This window comes from Heptranchias perlo, unplaced genomic scaffold, assembly GCF_035084215.1.
Source record: "Heptranchias perlo isolate sHepPer1 unplaced genomic scaffold, sHepPer1.hap1 HAP1_SCAFFOLD_50, whole genome shotgun sequence".
NCBI classification, from domain to species: domain Eukaryota; kingdom Metazoa; phylum Chordata; class Chondrichthyes; order Hexanchiformes; family Hexanchidae; genus Heptranchias; species Heptranchias perlo.
The window spans coordinates 5,353,951-5,375,192 of record NW_027139516.1 but is presented as its reverse complement, the minus strand read 5'-3'; the positions used below and the strand labels follow the sequence as shown (position 1 = coordinate 5,375,192).

The 21,242-nt window shown below is 46.1% G+C and overlaps 2 non-coding genes across 2 annotated transcripts; both read left to right on the top strand.

The window, feature by feature from the left end:
* Positions 1-20,534: 20,534 nt before the first annotated feature.
* Positions 20,535-20,607, top strand: trnak-cuu (transfer RNA lysine (anticodon CUU)). Its single transcript has one exon. It is a non-coding gene; the product is annotated as a tRNA-Lys (tRNA).
* Positions 20,608-20,684: 77 nt separating this feature from the next.
* trnal-cag (transfer RNA leucine (anticodon CAG)) lies at positions 20,685-20,767 on the top strand. The gene has a single exon. It is a non-coding gene; the product is annotated as a tRNA-Leu (tRNA).
* The last annotated feature ends 475 nt before the right edge of the window (positions 20,768-21,242 follow it).

The window sequence follows — 21,242 nt, the reverse complement described above, 5'->3', positions numbered from 1 at the left end:
ATCAGAATGAACTACTGAAACTTCCAGTACAATTAAATATAGAAAATGTGACTTATGATATGTTCAGATTGGGTGAGTTTTTATTGTGGGACTCGCTCCTCGTGTTTATATGCCTGTCAGGCCCTCAGTCTGTTTTTGTGAATGTTCCTTGTTTTCCAACGTATAACTAAACATGATTAAAAATTACTTCAAGAATAGAATCAGTAATTTCTTGATCGTAATTAATTATTCGGATACTGTACTTTAAAGTTAGGGTGAATTCAATGAACAACGAGATTGATTTAGTTAATAAACATCAATTTAATTTTAATTGAATGTACAAAGTAAATATATTGAACATGCTTGATACCCAACACACGTTCTCTGACACCAATAACCAAAGAAATGAACAGTTGAATGTATTAGTTGGATTGTGTTACTGGGACCGATAGATTAGATTTCCTCTAACACTCTGCTGCAGTCTCTCCCTGTGAATCCCAGCCTCTCCTCCCATTGCATTGAATCCTCTGTCTCCTCATCCGTTCCTTCAGTTTGTCCACTTTCCCAAACTATCTGCTCCTGACTCCCCTCCAGCTCCTAGATGTCCTTTTATTTGTCTCCCTCCCAATCTCACTCACTGGCTCGGTCTCCAGCTGCCTTTCCCGTTTAGTGCCAGTCCCTGTCGGCTCTCTTAACCCAGAGCAACAAACCAGCTGCACCTCCCCCTGTCCCCTCACATACCGACCCTTCCCTCTCTTTCCCTGTGTGCCTGGAACCTAACTCCTGATTTAATCCGCTGTATTCCCATTGTGTAAAACGCCTTCTCCCTTCCCCACCGGCACTGTGCCCTCACTCAGCCCTTCCAGTGAATCCGGTGCGCATTTTATTCACTTTCTGTATCCATCTCCCAATTCATTATTGGGCATTGCGTTTAAAAACATCTCTCTGACCGAAAGTGCTGCCCAGTTCAATCAATCACTTTCCACCCTTCGATGCAGCAACAAAGCTGTAAATTTCACCCCAGATCCTCTCAAACTGCTGCTTTGACTCAATAATTTCTCTGCTTCATTTTCTCTCTCTTCCAGTTAACTTGGTGGCGATTGTGATCCTGTCCCGAGGAAAGTGCGGTCTCTCCAAATGTATCAGTCGCTACCTGGTGGGAATGGCAGTGGCCGATCTCATGGTCGTTATAGCGGATCCGATACTGAGAGAGATTCCTTTGATGTATCTCCCAATTTCATTCCTGAACATTACTCCCGTGTGCAGTTTTATTATATTCTTGGGATTTGCAGCTGCGAATGTTTCTGTCTGGTTCACAGTCGCTTTCACCTTTGATCGATTTGTGGCCATTTGTTGTGAGAAGCTGAAAACTAAATATTGCACCGAGAGAACGGCGGCTGTGGTTCTGGGAACAGTGAGTGTGCTGGGCTGTTTGGTGAATGTCCCCTGGTACTTTACACTTGAAAACCAATTAATAATTGATAATGTTTCCTTCTTTTGTGGGACTAAATTGATCTTCCGTACTTCCCCCGCATGGGCAGCATTTGACATGTTTCACCTCATTTTAACCCCTTGTGTCCCGTTCTGTCTGATTTTGCTGCTGAATGTTCTGACTGTCAGGCTTATTTTAGTGTCCAGTCGAGTCCGCAGGGGGCTCCGCGTCCGCAGCAATGGAGAGAATCAGAGTGATCCAGAGATGAAGAACCGAAAGAAATCCATCATTTTACTCTTCAGTATATCGGGCAGTTTTATACTGTTGTGGCTGACATGGGTTGTCTTTTACATTTATGTGCGAATTGCAGACATTCGGTATTATTACTCCCACACTGACCCTGGTTATATCACAGAACACACATCAAAGATGCTGCAGCTTCTCAGTTCCTGCACAAACACGTGTATTTACGTCCTGACCCAGACGAAATTCAGAGAGGAGCTGAAGAACGTTGCGAAATACCCACTCAATCTAATTGTTAAATTAGTGAAATCATAGAAAGAGCTGAAGGGTTTCAAGCACTAGAACTAAATCCCATTTCATACTCCATCCCCTACACTTCCCGGGGAATGGAAAGTACATTTTATATTAGCAGCACAGAATCACGAAATGATCTTAAACCTGATTCTGATATATTTTATTGACAATCTTTCCTGTTGAGGCAGGATTTACTCTGCAGACGACACATGAATTGTTGCTCGAAATGGCGGCTCTAAAGAGCTCAGCTGGACTTCAACCAATTGGCCACCGGGCAAATTTTGAAAAGTTGGTAACAAAAGTAGCTGCTGTGGGCCTGATCAGAATGGATACAGTCCACATAAATGGAAAAGGAGAGAGCGAGAGAGAGAGGGAGAGAGAGAGAAAAAAAATGACAGAGATTTAGAGAAAGAGGGAGAAAGAGACAGAGGTGGGGGAGAGAAAGAGAGGGAGAGGGAGAGCGAGACAGGGGAGGGAGAGAGACACACACAAACAGCGGGAGAGAGAAACAGAGAGAAGGGGAAAAAAGAGAGAGATTTAGACAGACGGGGAGAGAATAAAGGGACAAAAGAAATATAATGATTAAAAAAGCGCAGAAAAATTTCAGACAGATTCACATAAAAGCGAGGGTGTGTGTGTGTGAAAGAGAGAGAGTGAGACACAGAGAAAGAGAGAAACATAGAGGGAGAAAGACAGAGCTTCTCGGAAAAGGAGAGATATAAAGACAGTTTGTAAGAAAGGAGAGAAAAATAAAGAGTGAAAGAAATCATCTATATAATGAGAGAGAGCAAGCAGACATGGATGAAAGGACAGAGAGAGACTGACAAAAAGTTACAAAGTGATGAAAGTGGAAGTGGAAATAATAAGATAGAAAAACAGGCAGAAAATAAACAGATACAAACGACATAAACAGAGAACAGATACATTGAAAGACGGACGAACACATAAAGAGATCGGAGGGTAGAGACAGGAGTGAGAATAGAACACAGAAAGCATTAAATAACCAAACAAACTGTGTAATCAGCCTGGAGTGTGTGAGAGTGCTGACCAGCAGAACAGCAGTAGATGAAGCAGGCCAGACAGTTCATGTTTGTTCTGGGGTAACACTCTTGTGGATTTAATTTTGACTTTTGTAAAGGTGATGCTTGGAGGTTGCACAATAAAGTCACTCAGTCTTGTGTACCTGGCCCTGACCATTACTTACTGGAGGAGTTTCCCAGCTGCTCTGTGTAGTATAAAATCATCTGATAAACGAAAGCCTGAGAATAAATCGGCTTCAGCATGTCATTCGGAAAAGGACTCTTAAAAGGTGGAAGGTGTGTAAAAAGGATTGTTAATGACGTATTGTAAAAGATCACACAACAGAGGATAGATCACCATAGCAATAAGACCGATTCCAGGAGGGCTAGAGGTGGTTTGAACATCTGCCGACTTAACTCGGTTACGTTGTGGACACTGGGAGAAAACAAGTGAAGTGTCAATCAATCGTGGGTTGTATTTTTATGAACCTATTGTTGATAAGTCACCGTCCCAGAGATGTGATTCTGTGTTAAAAATCTGTTTAAAAGCTGGGCAGAAGTTGAGTGGAGAGAGACACAGATCCACCATAACTGTTCCAAACTCACCTTTCGCTTCCTGGCAGCACCACCTCACCTGGAATTTTCCTGACGACTCGCTGCCTCCCAGCTTGATGCCCTGATGCAGGTTTACAGATTGCCTGTGAAGCGGATGACCTGGATACAAGAGAAAGCCTCGCTACATTACACCTGTATCCATCAAAATACCTGGAATCTTCCTGGCTGGCTTGAGCCAACCATGAGGATATAACTTTCATTATGGGTTTATTCTAAGATAGACATTTGATTTCCAAACGGTTATGCATTTTAGGAATTCAGAATGTGTTGTTTTATTGGTGCTAAAGCAATTCTAAATCAGATATAAACCCAAGGTGCTGTTTAAATTTTAATGCCAATTTTTCCAGTGTGTTGATAATAATAAATGATTGTTTTCTTTATGAAGCCATAGTTTGTGCCTGAAGTTTCTTTAAGAAAAAGAGCTCATTAAGTTAAATGTAAAATTAAATTTCGTGGAGATAAAATATCATTGCCCCAAATTAAAGTGTAAAATCACTTTGCACCTTTTTGCTCCTCCATTTGTACCATGTGTAACTTTCCCAGTGAGCTGCTGGATTCTGTAATAAATCACAATGTACTCTTACCCCTTATGCTGTGTTACTAAACTGGACAGGGTCCCGCAGCACTCTCCTGCTCTGTTACTGTTACAAATACTGTTACTGTTTCAGATTAAAGAAATATATGAATAATGGAGAAATTAACCAAATCCCAGATCACAACTACATTCAGATTGAGTCCAATTTTACTCTGATTTATTCAATAGAAGCTCGAATTACATTTTCGAAACAAAATGGCTAATTGGACCTTCCCTCCAAATGTCTGGTCTCTCCTTCTCCAAAGCATTACGTCCAAATAACCAAATGCTAATCCAATTTTTGCTGAAATTCACTTTTTGGTGTTTAATTCCCTCACTGCACCGTTGTCTTTGTGTTAAACATCAGCCAATGCGAGTTTCACACAGTTTGTATCTTTAACTATAGTGCAAAAGTGATATAACAGCAACAGCAAATGAACCCTCTCCGTCTCTCTCAACATAACAAGCTCGACCTTGCCCCTCACCCTGACTGCTGCCCATTTTACTTCCGGTACAATGCAGCCATTTTGAATGAACTTCATGGCCGCCATTTTGCTGACGATGCCCTCCTTGTCCCTCACTAAGATGGCCGCCCCTCCCGTCATTAAGATGGCTGCCTGACTGGAGGCCATTTACTTTTAGGTTCAGGGCAGCCATTTTGTTTAAGCTTCAGGGCAGCCATTTTGTTTAACATGGTTACCTTGACCCCAATAAGATGGCCACCTTGGCACCAAGTATGATATCCAGCTTGCCCCTCAGTATGATGTCTGCCGTCGAGGCGGCTATCTTGTTTCCTGTCCCAGACTTTGAAGTTGTTGTTCATGGTATCATCGTGGGTTCAACACAGCAGAAGGCCATTCGGCCCACCGTGCCTGCGCTGACTCTTTGAATGGGTGATCTCATTTCCCTCTCAGCTCTCTCCCCACAACCTTTATCTGGGCCATGTAGTAGTGGTAATGTGTAAATATATATATTTATATATCCAAGTTGTTGTTGTAGTAATTGCTGTAATATATAAATGCAAGTTGTTATGTCTATAAGGATTGTCTCTCAATCTTTACATTTATCTACTTTATAAACTGGGCTTTGTTTCTCTGTAAATGAATGTTGCTGAGAGATTGTCCCTGTAACTGAGTGAGGGATCTTGCTGTCTATTTGTTTGTTTTTTAAGTTCTTTGCTTTAGCTCTTTTAAATGATATGAATTCATTTGAACACTTTGGCTAATTGGAAAAAGTCACAAACTGAACGTTGACCACAAACTACAGGCTTTTTATCCACTGCTAATTAAAACAAGAGAAAAGAGCAAAGGTAAAGTTCGTTCACCTTGTTGTTCCCTGTTCCAGGAACAGAAGAGAAAAGGAACTCGGGGCAGTTTGGATCCTGCAGCAAATATTGACCAGGACAGAGAGTCAGACCGGCACATTTTAGGGGGAATGAGTGAGGGGCAAAGTAGGAGAGAAAACCCTGAAACTTGTATTAGAGAAAGAGTGAAACAACATGCGCTCTTCAGTCTGTCCCGAGTCACTCTCTCTCTCTCTCTCTCCCAACTTTCCTCTCTTTTCTTTCGAGTCTCAGATTTGTAACTGGGGGTTTTATCAAAGATGTTTGTTGAGAGTTTGCCTATGGAACGGAATGAATGTGAGTGAGTGAGTGTGAGGGAGCTCTGGGCTCTTGCTGTGCTTTTTTCATCTCTTGCTTTGTTTTTAATCAATTCCTTATTTCTCTCTCTCTGGTGGATTATTTTTGTGGAAATGCCGTAACATGAAGATGTGGAAAGAGAAATTTTGGGAGGAAGTGGAATCCTTGGAGAAGAAGCTCTCTCTTCAGAGGGGAATGACCGACGCCTTCACCACAGGCTGCCCCCAATAGGGCTCACGTGAGTTGTGTCTGGGTTTCTGTGGGATCACTGGGAGCACTGTGGGGTCACTGTGCGATCTCTGTGGGGCATTGAGGGATTACTTGGTCACTGTGATCACTGGGTCACTGTGGGATCATTGGGTCACTGTGGTGTCACTGGTTCATTGTGGGATCACAGTGGGATCACTGGGATCACTGTAGGTTCACAGTGAGATCATTGGGTCACCGTGGGATGACTGTGTTTTTGAGGAATCACTGTGGGACACAGCGGGATCACTGGGACATCATGAGATCACTGGGGCTCAATGGTATCACTGGGTCACTGTGGGATACTGTGGGATCACTGGGAAACTGTGCGATCCCTGGGACATTGTGCGATCACTGGGACATTGTGGGATCAGTGGGTCGCTGTGATATCTCTGTCGAGCATTGAGGGTTCACTGGCCTCACTGAGTCACTGTGGCCTCCTCCTGTTCCTGTGTAAAAGTGTTGAGGTGCTGAAAGGCCTTCTCCTGTTCCTGTGTAACAACCTTGAGGGGCTGAATGGCCTCCTCCTGTTCCTACTTAACCGGCTCGAGGCGCTGAATGGACTCGACTTTCAAGTGCATTTGGCTCGAGGGGCTGAATGGCCTTCGGTTCCGGTATAACACGCTGGAGGGGCTGAATGGCCTCCTGTTGCGAGCGAACAAGCTGAGTGGCTAATTGGGCTCATCCTGCTCCAGTGTAACAGGCCCAAGGTGCTGAATGGCTTCCCCCTGTTCTTATGCGACTGGCTCGAGGGGCTAAATGGCCTCCTCCAGATCCTACATAACAGGATCGAGAGGTTGAATGGGCCTCGCTGTTCTACAGTCTAATATTCGCGAGGGGCTGAATGGCCGCCTCCGATTCCGATCTAACAGGCTTGAGGGGCAAAATGGCCTCCTCCTGTTCGATCGCTCAGCTGGTAGTGCAGAGGACTGTACTCGGAAACAAAGTCATCCTAAGGTTGCGGGTTTAAATCTGGATTGAAGAAGCCCGCGTGCTTTTGGAGTAAGCAGCAATTATCTCAAGGCCGCTTTCTTAACTTTACAGGCAGCCGACAGCTTAACATGTTGGTGCTGAGGCACAGGAGAGCTCTTTTCCTTTCTCAAACCTGAAAGCTTTCTGCGCCTGCCCGAACACGGCAGTTTTGCTCCAGCGTTTGTCTCTGCTCACCAGCAGGGAGTGCCTTTGAGCAACAACACGTCAAACCGCACTCACTTTCAGGCAAATAAGCCTTCCATCAGTCAGTCAGTCAGACAGAGCTCTCGCTGTTTCCTCAAGCTCGGGGCGGCTGTTCTTTTCCGATGACCTCGTCTGCTTCCACAGGCTCGGGCTCTTCTCAGCATCATTCACGATTACTGAGCCTTCCCGTTCTGCTGTTGCTCACTTGCTGATGCTCGATACCGCGGATTGGAGCAAAGTATTGAATATATTCAGGGTGGGTGCAATTCGTGGCGCTGCTTTGAAGCGAGTGTGAAGCGATTATTGTGAAGGGCAATTTCCTTACTGCATTTGGCGAGTTAGTTCAAATGGTAAGTGCGTGCTTCGTATGCGAAAACTTGCGGGATCGATGCACGGATTTTCCACTCACTTTATTACCTTGGGGAAATGTCCGGAAACAAACTGCTGTCAGTTTTGAGCAAAACCATCACCCACGGAATTCCTAAGCTTCGATAAAGAGGGGTCAAGGGGCAGTAAATCTTTTGGTGTGCCGCAGTAAGCAAAAGGTTTTGAATTTAGTGTTTCGCAAAGATGGAAAGATGAAGTGAGACATTGAAAAAAGCTTCACAGGTCCTGATATCTTTTCTGTGGATTGAACTCAGGATTTACAAAGTTAATAAAACTAATGCATTCCCTGCTGTGTGAAGAGCGCACGAATTGTGGAGACTGCCAGGCAGCACTGCCAATTCGGTCAGTTTGCAAGCTATCAAAAGTCATAAAGTAATGGGCAGTTTGCAAACACAATCCAGTCAGGTAGGATTTGACCAGACAATCTTCTGATTTGCCATGAGACACGATATCCACTGCTCCACTGGTCTTGGGTGTGCAGAGAAAGCAGCAGCTCACACTGCCACAGCGCTGCGGTCTGAGCAGGAAATGAGTCAGTCTCGGTCATGCACACGTGACTCCACGAGTCCGGGAGTGTCAAAAGGCACACAGTGAATATTTACCAAAGAGAGCAATAAGAACATAAGAACATAAGAAATTGGAGCAGGAGTAGGCCAATCGGCCCCTCGAGCCTGCTCCGCCATTCAATAAGATCATGGCTGATCTGATCCCAACCACAAATCTTGGCTGCTTCCCTTCGATCGTTCAGCTGGTGCAGCGGAGGACTGCAATACAATTAACAGATAAAAGTCATCCTTAGGTTTCTGGTTGGAACTAGCGAACGTGCTTTTGGAGTAAGCAGAAATTAGCTCAAGGCCGTTTTCTTTACTTTACAGACAGCCAAAAGCTTAACATGTTGGCGCTGAGGCACAGGAGACCTCCTTTCCTTTCTGAAACCTGAAAGCTTTTTGTGTCTGCCCGAAAACGGCTGTTTTGCTCGAGCACTTGCCTCTGCTCACCAGCAGGGCGTACCTTTGAATAACAACACGTCAAACCGCACTCACTTTCAGGAAAATCAGCCTTCCATCAGTCAGACAGACCGACAGACAGAGAGAGCTCTCACTGTTTCCTCAAGCTCGGGCTGCTGTTCTTTTCCGATGACCTCGTCTGCGTTCCGCAGGCTCGGGCTCTTCTCGGAATCATTCACGATTACTGTGCCTTCCCGTTCTGCGGTTGCTCACTTGCGAATACTCGATACCGCGGATTGGAACAAAGTATTGAAAAAATTCAGGGAGGTGGCAATTCGTGGCGCTGTTTGGAGGCGAGTGTGAAGCGACTCTTGTAAAGGGCAATTGGTCTCGCTAAGCAGGGGAATTAGCTCAAATGGTAGAGAGCTCGCTCAGCATGCGAGAAGTAGCGGGATCGATGCCCGCATTCTTGACTCACTTTTTTACCTTGGGGAATTGTCCCGAAACAAAAATGGTGTCAGTTTTCAGCAAATCCAGAACCCACGTCAATCCTCAGCTTCGACAAAGAGAGATCAAGGAGCAGCAAATCTTTAGGTGTGCTGCAGTCAGCAAAAGTTTTTGATTTTGGTGTTTAGCAAAGATGGAAAGATGAAGTGAGACATGGAAAAAATCTTCACAGGTCCTGATATCTTTTCTGTGGATTGAACTCAGGATTTGCAAAGTTAATAAAACTAATGCACTCCCTGCTGTGTGAAAAGCGCACGAACGGTGGAGACTGCCAGGCAGCATTACCAATAAGGTAAGTTTGCAAGCTATCTATAGTCATAAAGTAATGGACAGTTGGCAAAAACAATCCAGTCAGGTAGGAGTTGTCCAGACAATCTTCTGATTTGTCATTAGACACGAAATCCACTGCTCCACTGGTCTCGGGTGTGCAGAGAAAGTAGCAGCTCATACTGCCACAGCGCTGCGGTCTGAGCAGGAAATGAGTCAGTCTCGGTCATGCACACGTGACTCCACGAGTCCGGGAGTGTCAAAAGGCGCACAGTGAATATTGACCAAAGAGAGCAATCTTGGCTGCTTCCCTTCGATCGTTCAGCTAGTACAGCGGAGGACTGCAATACAATTAACAGAGAAAAGTCATCCTTAGGTTTCTGGTTGGAACTAGCGAACGTGCTTTTGGAGTAAGCAGAAATTAGCTCAAGGCCGTTTTCTTTACTTTACAGACAGCCAAAAGCTTAACATGTTGGCGCTGAGGCACAGGAGTCCTCCTTTCCTTTCTAAAACCTGAAAGCTTTTTGTGTCTGCCCGAAAACGGCTGTTTTGCTCGAGCACTTGCCTCTGCTCACCAGCAGGGCGTACCTTTGAATAACAACACGTCCAACCGCACTCACTTTCAGGCAAATCAGCCTTCCATCAGTCAGACAGACCGACAGACAGACAGAGCTCTCGCTGTTTCCTCAAGCTCGGGCTGCTGTTCTTTTCCGATGACCTCGTCTGCGTTCCGCAGGCTCGGGCTCTTCTCGGCATCATTCACGATTACTGTGCCTTCCCGTTCTGCGGTTGCTCACTTGCGAATACTCGATACCGCGGATTGGAACAAAGTATTGAAAAAATTCAGGGAGGTGGCAATTCGTGGCGCTGTTTGGAGGCGAGTGTGAAGCGACTATTGTGAAGGGCAATTAGTCTCGCTAAGCAGGGGAATTAGCTCAAATGGTAGAGCGCTCGCTTAGCATGCGAGAAGCAGCGGGATCGATGCCCGCATTCTCCACTCAATTTTACTTTGGGGAATTGTCCCGAAACAAAAATGGTGTCAGTTTTCAGCAAATCCAGAACCCACGTCAATCCTCAGCTTCGATGAATAGAGGTCAAGGAGCAGTCAATCTTTTGGTGTGCTGCAGTAAGCAAAAGTTTTTGATTTTAGTGTTTAGCAAAGATGGAAAGATGAAGTGAAACATGGAAAAAAGCTTCACAGGTCCTGATATCTTTTCTGTGGATTCAACTCAGGATTTACAAAGTTAATAAAACTAATGCACTCCCTGCTGTGTTCAGAGCGCACGAACGGTGGAGACTGCCAGGCAGCACTGCCAATTAGGTTAGTTTGCAAGCTATCTAAAGTCATAAAGTAATGGACAGTTTGCAAAAACAATCCAGTCAAGTCGGAGTTGACCAGACAATCATCTGACTTGTCATTAGACACGATATCCACTGCTCCATTGGCCGAGGGTGTGCAGAGAAAGGAGCAGCTCACACTCCCACAGCGCTGCGGTATGAGCAGGAAATGAGTCAGTCTCGGTCCTGCACACGTGACTCCACGAGTCCGGGAGTGTCAAAAGGCGCACAGTGAATATTGACCAAAGAGAGCAATCTTGGCTGCTTCCCTTCGATCGTTCAGCTAGTACAGCGGAGGACTGCAATACAATTAACAGAGAAAAGTCATCCTTAGGTTTCTGGTTGGAACTAGCGAACGTGCTTTTGGAGTAAGCAGAAATTAGCTCAAGGCCGTTTTCTTTACTTTACAGACAGCCAAAAGCTTAACATGTTGGCGCTGAGGCACAGGAGTCCTCCTTTCCTTTCTGAAACCTGAAAGCTTTTTGTGTCTGCCCGAAAACGGCTGTTTTGCTCGAGCACTTGCCTCTGCTCACCAGCAGGGCGTACCTTTGAGTAACAACACGTCCAACCGCACTCACTTTCAGGCAAATCAGCCTTCCATCAGTCAGACAGACCGACAGAGCTCTCGCTGTTTCCTCAAGCTCGGGCTGCTGTTCTTTTCCGATGACCTCGTCTGCGTTCCGCAGGCTCGGGCTCTTCTCGGCATCATTCACGATTACTGTGCCTTCCCGTTCTGCGGTTGCTCACTTGCTAACACTCGATACCGCGGATTGGAACAAAGTATTGAAAAAATTCAGGGAGGTGGCAATTCGTGGCGCTGTTTGGAGGCGAGTGTGAAGCGACTATTGTGAAGGGCAATTAGTCTCGCTAAGCAGGGGAATTAGCTCAAATGGTAGAGCGCTCGCTTAGCATGCGAGAAGCAGCGGGATCGATGCCCGCATTCTCCACTCAATTTTACTTTGGGGAATTGTCCCGAAACAAAAATGGTGTCAGTTTTCAGCAAATCCAGAACCCACGTCAATCCTCAGCTTCGATGAATAGAGGTCAAGGAGCAGTCAATCTTTTGGTGTGCTGCAGTAAGCAAAAGTTTTTGATTTTAGTGTTTAGCAAAGATGGAAAGATGAAGTGAAACATGGAAAAAAGCTTCACAGGTCCTGATATCTTTTCTGTGGATTCAACTCAGGATTCACAAAGTTAATAAAACTAATGCACTCCCTGCTGTGTTCAGAGCGCACGAACGGTGGAGACTGCCAGGCAGCACTGCCAATTAGGTTAGTTTGCAAGCTATCTAAAGTCATAAAGTAATGGACAGTTTGCAAAAACAATCCAGTCAAGTCGGAGTTGACCAGACAATCATCTGACTTGTCATTAGACACGATATCCACTGCTCCATTGGCCGAGGGTGTGCAGAGAAAGGAGCAGCTCACACTCCCACAGCGCTGCGGTATGAGCAGGAAATGAGTCAGTCTCGGTCCTGCACACGTGACTCCACGAGTCCGGGAGTGTCAAAAGGCGCACAGTGAATATTGACCAAAGAGAGCAATCTTGGCTGCTTCCCTTCGATCGTTCAGCTAGTACAGCGGAGGACTGCAATACAATTAACAGAGAAAAGTCATCCTTAGGTTTCTGGTTGGAACCAGCGAACGTGCTTTTGGAGTAAGCAGAAATTAGCTCAAGGCCGTTTTCTTTACTTTACAGACAGCCAAAAGCTTAACATGTTGGCGCTGAGGCACAGGAGTCCTCCTTTCCTTTCTGAAACCTGAAAGCTTTTTGTGTCTGCCCGAAAACGGCTGTTTTGCTCGAGCACTTGCCTCTGCTCACCAGCAGGGAGTGCCTTTGAGTAACAACACGTCAAACCGCACTCACTTTCAGGCAAATCAGCCTTCCATCAGTCAGACAGACCGACAGAGCTCTCGTTGTTTCCTCAAGCTCGGGCTGCTGTTCTTTTCCGATGACCTCGTCTGCGTTCCGCAGGCTCGGGCTCTTCTCGGCATCATTCACGATTACTGTGCCTTCCCGTTCTGCGGTTGCTCACTTGCTAACACTCGATACCGCGGATTGGAACAAAGTATTGAAAAAATTCAGGGAGGTGGCAATTCGTGGCGCTGTTTGGAGGCGAGTGTGAAGCGACTATTGTGAAGGGCAATTAGTCTCGCTAAGCAGGGGAATTAGCTCAAATGGTAGAGCGCTCGCTTAGCATGCGAGAAGCAGCGGGATCGATGCCCGCATTCTCCACTCAATTTTACTTTGGGGAATTGTCCCGAAACAAAAATGGTGTCAGTTTTCAGCAAATCCAGAACCCACGTCAATCCTCAGCTTCGATGAATAGAGGTCAAGGAGCAGTCAATCTTTTGGTGTGCTGCAGTAAGCAAAAGTTTTTGATTTTAGTGTTTAGCAAAGATGGAAAGATGAAGTGAAACATGGAAAAAAGCTTCACAGGTCCTGATATCTTTTCTGTGGATTCAACTCAGGATTTACAAAGTTAATAAAACTAATGCACTCCCTGCTGTGTTCAGAGCGCACGAACGGTGGAGACTGCCAGGCAGCACTGCCAATTAGGTTAGTTTCCAAGCTATCTAAAGTCATAAAGTAATGGACAGTTTGCAAAAACAATCCAGTCAAGTCGGAGTTGACCAGACAATCATCTGACTTGTCATTAGACACGATATCCACTGCTCCATTGGCCGAGGGTGTGCAGAGAAAGGAGCAGCTCACACTCCCACAGCGCTGCGGTATGAGCAGGAAATGAGTCAGTCTCGGTCCTGCACACGTGACTCCACGAGTCCGGGAGTGTCAAAAGGCGCACAGTGAATATTGACCAAAGAGAGCAATCTTGGCTGCTTCCCTTCGATCGTTCAGTTGGTACAGCGGAGGACTGTAATACAAGTAACAGATAAAAGTCATCCTTAGGTTTCTGGTTGGAACGAGCGAACGTGCGTTTGGAGTAAGCAGAAATTAGCTCAAGGCCGTTATCTTTACTTTACAGACAGCCAGAAGCTTAACATGTTGGCGCTGAGGCACAGGAGACCTCCTTTCCATTCTGAAACCTGAAAGCTTTTCGTGTCTGTGCGAAAACGGCTGTTTTGCTCGAGCACTTGCCTCTGCTCACCAGCAGGGCGTACCTTTGAGTAACAACACGTCAAACCGCACTCACTTTCAGGCAAATCAGCCTTCCATCAGTCAGTCAGACCGACAGACAGACAGAGCTCTCGCTGTTTCCTCAAGCTCGGGCTGCTGTTCTTTTCCGATTACCTCGTCTGCGTTCCGCAGGCTCGGGCTCTACTCGGCATCATTCACGATTACTGTGCCTTCCCGTTCTGCGGTTGCTCACTTGCGAATACTCGATACCGCGGATTGGAGCAATTTGTTGAAAAAATTCAGGGAGGTGGCAATTCGTTGCGCTGTTTGGAGGCGAGTGTGAAGCGACTATTTTGAAGGGCAATTGGTCTTGTTCCGCAGGGGAATTAGCTCAAATGGTAGAGCGCTCGCTTAGCATGCGAGAAGTAGCGGGATCGATGCCCGCATTCTCCACACAATTTTACTTTGGGGAATTGTCCCGAAACAAAAATGGTGTCAGTTTTCAGCAAATCCAGAACCCACGTCAATCCTCAGCTTCGATGAATAGAGGTCAAGGAGCAGTCAATCTTTTGGTGTGCTGCAGTAAGCAAAAGTTTTTGATTTTAGTGTTTAGCAAAGATGGAAAGATGAAGTGAAACATGGAAAAAAGCTTCACAGGTCCTGATATCTTTTCTGTGGATTCAACTCAGGATTTACAAAGTTAATAAAACTAATGCACTCCCTGCTGTGTTCAGAGCGCACGAACGGTGGAGACTGCCAGGCAGCACTGCCAATTAGGTTAGTTTGCAAGCTATCTAAAGTCATAAAGTAATGGACAGTTTGCAAAAACAATCCAGTCAAGTCGGAGTTGACCAGACAATCATCTGACTTGTCATTAGACACGATATCCACTGCTCCACTGGCCGAGGGTGTGCAGAGAAAGGAGCAGCTCACACTCCCACAGCGCTGCGGTATGAGCAGGAAATGAGTCAGTCTCGGTCCTGCACACGTGACTCCACGAGTCCGGGAGTGTCAAAAGGCGCACAGTGAATATTGACCAAAGAGAGCAATCTTGGCTGCTTCCCTTCGATCGTTCAGTTGGTACAGCGGAGGACTGTAATACAAGTAACAGATAAAAGTCATCCTTAGGTTTCTGGTTGGAACGAGCGAACGTGCGTTTGGAGTAAGCAGAAATTAGCTCAAGGCCGTTATCTTTACTTTACATACAGCCAGAAGCTTAACATGTTGGCGCTGAGGCACAGGAGACCTCCTTTCCATTCTGAAACCTGAAAGCTTTTCGTGTCTGTGCGAAAACGGCTGTTTTGCTCGAGCACTTGCCTCTGCTCACCAGCAGGGCGTACCTTTGAGTAACAACACGTCAAACCGCACTCACTTTCAGGCAAATCAGCCTTCCATCAGTCAGTCAGACCGACAGACAGACAGAGCTCTCGCTGTTTCCTCAAGCTCGGGCTGCTGTTCTTTTCCGATTACCTCGTCTGCGTTCCGCAGGCTCGGGCTCTACTCGGCATCATTCACGATTACTGTGCCTTCCCGTTCTGCGGTTGCTCACTTGCGAATACTCGATACCGCGGATTGGAGCAATTTGTTGAAAATAATTCAGGGAGGTGGCAATTCGTTGCGCTGTTTGTAGGCGAGTGTGAAGCGACTATTTTGAAGGGCAATTGGTCTTGTTCCGCAGGGGAATTAGCTCAAATGGTAGAGCGCTCGCTTAGCATGCGAGAAGTAGCGGGATCGATGCCCGCATTCTCCACTCAATTTTACTTTGGGGAATTGTCCCGAAACAAAAATGGTGTCAGTTTTCAGCAAATCCAGAACCCACGTCAATCCTCAGCTTCGATGAATAGAGGTCAAGGAGCAGTCAATCTTTTGGTGTGCTGCAGTAAGCAAAAGTTTTTGATTTTAGTGTTTAGCAAAGATGGAAAGATGAAGTGAAACATGGAAAAAAGCTTCACAGGTCCTGATATCTTTTCTGTGGATTCAACTCAGGATTTACAAAGTTAATAAAACTAATGCACTCCCTGCTGTGTTCAGAGCGCACGAACGGTGGAGACTGCCAGGCAGCACTGCCAATTAGGTTAGTTTGCAAGCTATCTAAAGTCATAAAGTAATGGACAGTTTGCAAAAACAATCCAGTCAAGTCGGAGTTGACCAGACAATCATCTGACTTGTCATTAGACACGATATCCACTGCTCCATTGGCCGAGGGTGTGCAGAGAAAGGAGCAGCTCACACTCCCACAGCGCTGCGGTATGAGCAGGAAATGAGTCAGTCTCGGTCCTGCACACGTGACTCCACGAGTCCGGGAGTGTCAAAAGGCGCACAGTGAATATTGACCAAAGAGAGCAATCTTGGCTGCTTCCCTTCGATCGTTCAGCTAGTACAGCGGAGGACTGCAATACAATTAACAGAGAAAAGTCATCCTTAGGTTTCTGGTTGGAACTAGCGAACGTGCTTTTGGAGTAAGCAGAAATTAGCTCAAGGCCGTTTTCTTTACTTTACAGACAGCCAAAAGCTTAACATGTTGGCGCTGAGGCACAGGAGTCCTCCTTTCCTTTCTGTTACCTGAAAGCTTTTTGTGTCTGCCCGAAAACGGCTGTTTTGCTCGAGCACTTGCCTCTGCTCACCAGCAGGGCGTACCTTTGAATAACAACACGTCCAACCGCACTCACTTTCAGGCAAATCAGCCTTCCATCAGTCAGACAGACCGACAGACAGACAGAGCTCTCGCTGTTTCCTCAAGCTCGGGCTGCTGTTCTTTTCCGATGACCTCGTCTGCGTTCCGCAGGCTCGGGCTCTTCTCGGCATCATTCACGATTACTGTGCCTTCCCGTTCTGCGGTTGCTCACTTGCGAATACTCGATACCGCGGATTGGAACAAAGTATTGAAAAAATTCAGGGAGGTGGCAATTCGTGGCGCTGTTTGGAGGCGAGTGTGAAGCGACTATTGTGAAGGGCAATTAGTCTCGCTAAGCAGGGGAATTAGCTCAAATGGTAGAGCGCTCGCTTAGCATGCGAGAAGCAGCGGGATCGATGCCCGCATTCTCCACTCAATTTTACTTTGGGGAATTGTCCCGAAACAAAAATGGTGTCAGTTTTCAGCAAATCCAGAACCCACGTCAATGCTCAGCTTCGATAAATAGAGATCAAAGAGCAGCAAATCTTTTTTGTGCTGCAGTCAATGGACAGTTGGCAAAAACAATCCAGTCAGGTAGGAGTTGTCCAGACAATCTTCTGATTTGTCATTAGACACGATATCCACTGCTCCTCGGTGTGCAGAGAAAGTAGCAGCTCACACTGCCACAGCGCTGCGGTCTGAGCAGGAAAAGAGTCAGTCTCGGTCATGCACACGTGACTCCACGAGTCCGGGAGTGTCAAAAGGCGCACAGTGAATATTTATCAAAGTGAGCAATCTTGGCTGCTTCCCTTCGATCGTTCAGCTGGTGCAGCGGAGGACTGCAATACAATTAACAGAGAAAAGTCATCCTTAGGTTTCTGGTTGGAACTAGCGAACGTGCTTTTGGAGTAAGCAGAAATTAGCTCAAGGCCGTTTTCTTTACTTTACAGACAGCCAAACGCTCAACATGTTGGCGCTGAGGCACAGGAGACCTCCTTTCCTTTCTTAAACCTGAAAGCTTTTTGTGTCTGTCCGAAAACGGCTGTTTTGCTCGAGCACTTGCCTCTGCTCACCAGCAGGGCGTACCTTTGAAGAACAACACATCAAACCGCACTCACTTTCAGGCAAATCAGCCTTCCATCAGTCAGTCAGACCGACAGACAGACAGAGCTCTCGCTGTTTCCTCAAGCTCGGGCTGCTGTTCTTGTCCGATTACCTCGTCTGCGTTCCGCAGGCTCGGGCTCTTCTCGGCATCATTCACGATTACTGTGCCTTCCCGTTCTGCGGTTGCTCACTTGCGAATACTCGATACCGCGGATTGGAGCATTGAATTCATTCAGGGAGGGGGCAATTCGTGGCGCTGCCTCAAGACGAGTGTTAAGCGATTATTGTGAAGGGCAAATTCACCACCGCACCTGGGGAATTAGCTCAAATGGTAGAGCGCTCGCTTCGCATGCGAGAAGTAGCGGGATCGATGCCCGCATTTTCCACTCATTTTTTACCTTGGGGAATTGTCCCGAAACAAAACTGGTTTCAGTTTTCAGCAAATCCATAACCCACGTGAATCCTGAGCTTCGATAAATCGAGATCAAGGGGCAGTAAATCTTTTGGTGTGCGGCAGTCAGCAAAAGTTTTTGAGTTTGGTGTTTCGCAAAGATGGAACTATAAAGTGAGACATGGAAAAAAGCTTCACGGGTCCTGATATCTTTTCTTTGGATTGAACTCAGGATTTGCAAAGTGAATAAAACTAATGCATTTCCTGCTCTGTTGAGAGTGCACGAACGGTGGAGACTTCCAGGCAGCACTACCAATTAGGTCAATTTGCAAGCTATTAAAAGTCATAAATTAATGGACAGTTTTCAAAAACAATCCAGTCAGGTTGGAGTTGACCAGACAATCTTCTGATTTGTCATAAGACACGGTATCCACTGCTGCATTCGCCTCTCGGGTGTGCAGAGAAAGTAACAGCTCACACTCCCACAACGATGCGCAATGAGCAGGAAATGAGTCAGTCTCGGTCATGCACATGTGACTCCACGAGTCCGGAAGTGTCAAAAGGCGCACAGTGAACATTTACCAAAGAGAGCAATCTTTGCTGCTTCCCTTCGATCGTTCAGCTGGTACAGCGGAGGACTGCAATACAATTAACAGATAAAAGTCATCCTTAGGATTCTGGTTGGAACCAGCGAACGTGCTTTTGGAGTAAGCAGAAATGAGCTCAAAGCCGTTTTCTTTACTTTACAGACAGCCTACAGCTTAACATGTTGGCGCTGAGGCACAGGAGACCTTCGTTCCTTTCTTCAACCTGAAAGCTTTGTGTGTCTGCCCGGAAACGTCTGTTTTGCTCGAGCACTTGCCTCTGCTCACCAGCAGGGCAAGTGCACCTTTGAGTAACAACACGTCAAACCGCACTGACTTTATTACGAACAGAAGACAAACACACGTCTTCGTTCAAAAACCACCCTGCAGGTGGACACGGAGTGAGATAAACACAGGGCAGAGATGCAGACAGTATCCGGAAACATCGGGAAGTAGATGAGAGAAATAGATTGAGCGCTTTGTTATCAGAAAATTGTCTGAACCTCCACGGTCAATGAAAGGGCTTTTGTTGGTCGGTTTCCCATTGAACCGGATAATTCGGGAGAACTTGGTAGATGTTTGTTTCGGTTCCCTTGACCCCACCAGCGGAAAAGGTTTGTCGATCCCACCCGACAACTCGTTTCAAAAGCCACTCTGTCCAAAGCAAATGTATCCTTCCAGATTAAAAGGGAATAACACTTGAAAAGAGCGTCACTGTGGATCAGTTTTCTCTCACTCAAAGTAAACTGTTTCATGAAGTAAAAGATGCACCTTCCAAAGAATCAGCGAACAGCCACTGTCTCCCTTTTTGGCAGGAGAAGGAAATCGATGTGGATGCTGATGGAGACCAAGTTCCAACATAATGTTCCTGCCCGGAATCGAACGGGGGACTTTTTGCATACAAAGCAGACGTGATAACCGCTACACTACGGAAATGAATAATATTTCACTAAACAATGGGCAACTGAATGGTGTTCTCTCTCTGCTCGCAGTTGGAATGTGTTGTTTCAAGTGCAGCAAGAGATTCAGACAGTGGCTGTTCCCCCTTTGCTTTAAAAACTCTCAGGGTGGTGCGTTTGAGCCCACGTTGGGCGAGTACCGTTTTAAACTTTTATGCTGCTTCCACCGGTGAGCCCCAGCTCTGACACTTCCCCCATCCCCCTCTGTCTCACCGCGCACGATGGGGCCGCGCCCGGGCTGAATCTCTCCAATTCGCTTTCCGCCCCTGTCGCAGCATGAAATGTTCCTTATCAAAGTCACAAATGATACCGTATGTGACAACCACCATGATAAACTATCCCTCCTCATCCTTCTCAAATACAATATCTCACCGTGCTGTTATGCTGTTAGACTAGTTTCCTCTCGCTGCTCTTATTTGGAATGTGTTGCTTTTCCGTCTGACAACACTTGGTATCATCGTATTATGTTTGTCCACAAGAGGAGGTCATTCGGCCCGTCGTGCCTGTGCCGGGTCAAACGCACATTTTCGTTCAAAATTCGTTCAGGAATAGATTGAGTGCTTTGTTATCAGAAAATTGCCTGAACCCCCACAGTCTACAGCTTTCCACCTCGATATCAACCACACGGCCTATTTTTGTGTCACCCGCAAATTTCTTCATCATGCCCCCTACGTTTAACTCCAAATCGTTAATGTATACCACAAAAAGCAAAGGACCAAGTACCGAGCCCGGCGGCACCCCACTGGAAACAGCCTTCCAGCCGCAAAAACACCCATCGACCATTACCCTTTGCTTCCTGCCACTGAGCTAATTTTGGATCCAACAAGCCACATGCCCTTGGATCCCATGGGCCTTTAATTTTTCGACCAATCTGCCATTTGGGAATTTTTCAAAAGCCTTGCTAAAATCCATGTAGACTACATCAATTGCGCTATCGATACTCCTTGTCACCTCCTCGAAAAATTCAATCAGGTTAGTCAGACACGACCTCCCCTGAACAAATCCATGCTGACTGTCCTTGATGAGTCCGTGCCTTTCGAAGTGACAGTTTATCCGAGCCCTCAGAAATTATTCCAATAATTTGAAATGGAGTCTTTCACCTGGTTGCTGCAATAACAGACAAGGCGATTAAAGTAAGCATGCCCGGCTAGCTCAGGCGGTAGAGCATGATATTCTTAATCTCAGGGTCGTGGGTTCGAGCCCCATGTTGGGCGAGTGCGATTTTTTCTTTTATGCTCAATTCACTGACCAACAGTGCAGAAATAATGCAGAATGGAAGATGCATTCATTAGTCAGGATGGCCGAGCGGTCTAAGGCGCTGCGTTCAGGTCGCAGTCTCTTCTGGAGGCGTGGGTTCGAATCCCACTTCTGACATTGCTTACTTTTACTAAGACGTGAAAATATTTTATTGGTGGATTGGGATGCAGCTGATTTTTCGACCAAGTTGAGTTGCTCCTCCCACAAAAGCAACTGGCTTTGTAATGGAAATGTGACTTGAGAAGTTTCAAACGGTGAAATGTTTGACATATTAATGACCTGGACAAAGACATAGAACAGCAGTGGGAAACATTTAAAACGGTGATCAATAGAGTCCAGGAGAAATATATCCCACTGAAAAGCAAGAACAAACTAGCCAGAAATGACACACCAGGGATGAATAAAGAAATCAGGGTAAAATTGAAACTAAAGAAAAAGGCACACACTGGACAATAAAGGAGAGAGGGGAATGTGAAAAGACTGGGAAAGAAGTCTAAAGAACCATTGGAAAGGCAAAAAGGAATATAAAAAAAAGCAAAGTATTCGAGACACAACAGCCAAAGAAAATTTAGGATAGGAATTGGGTCACTTA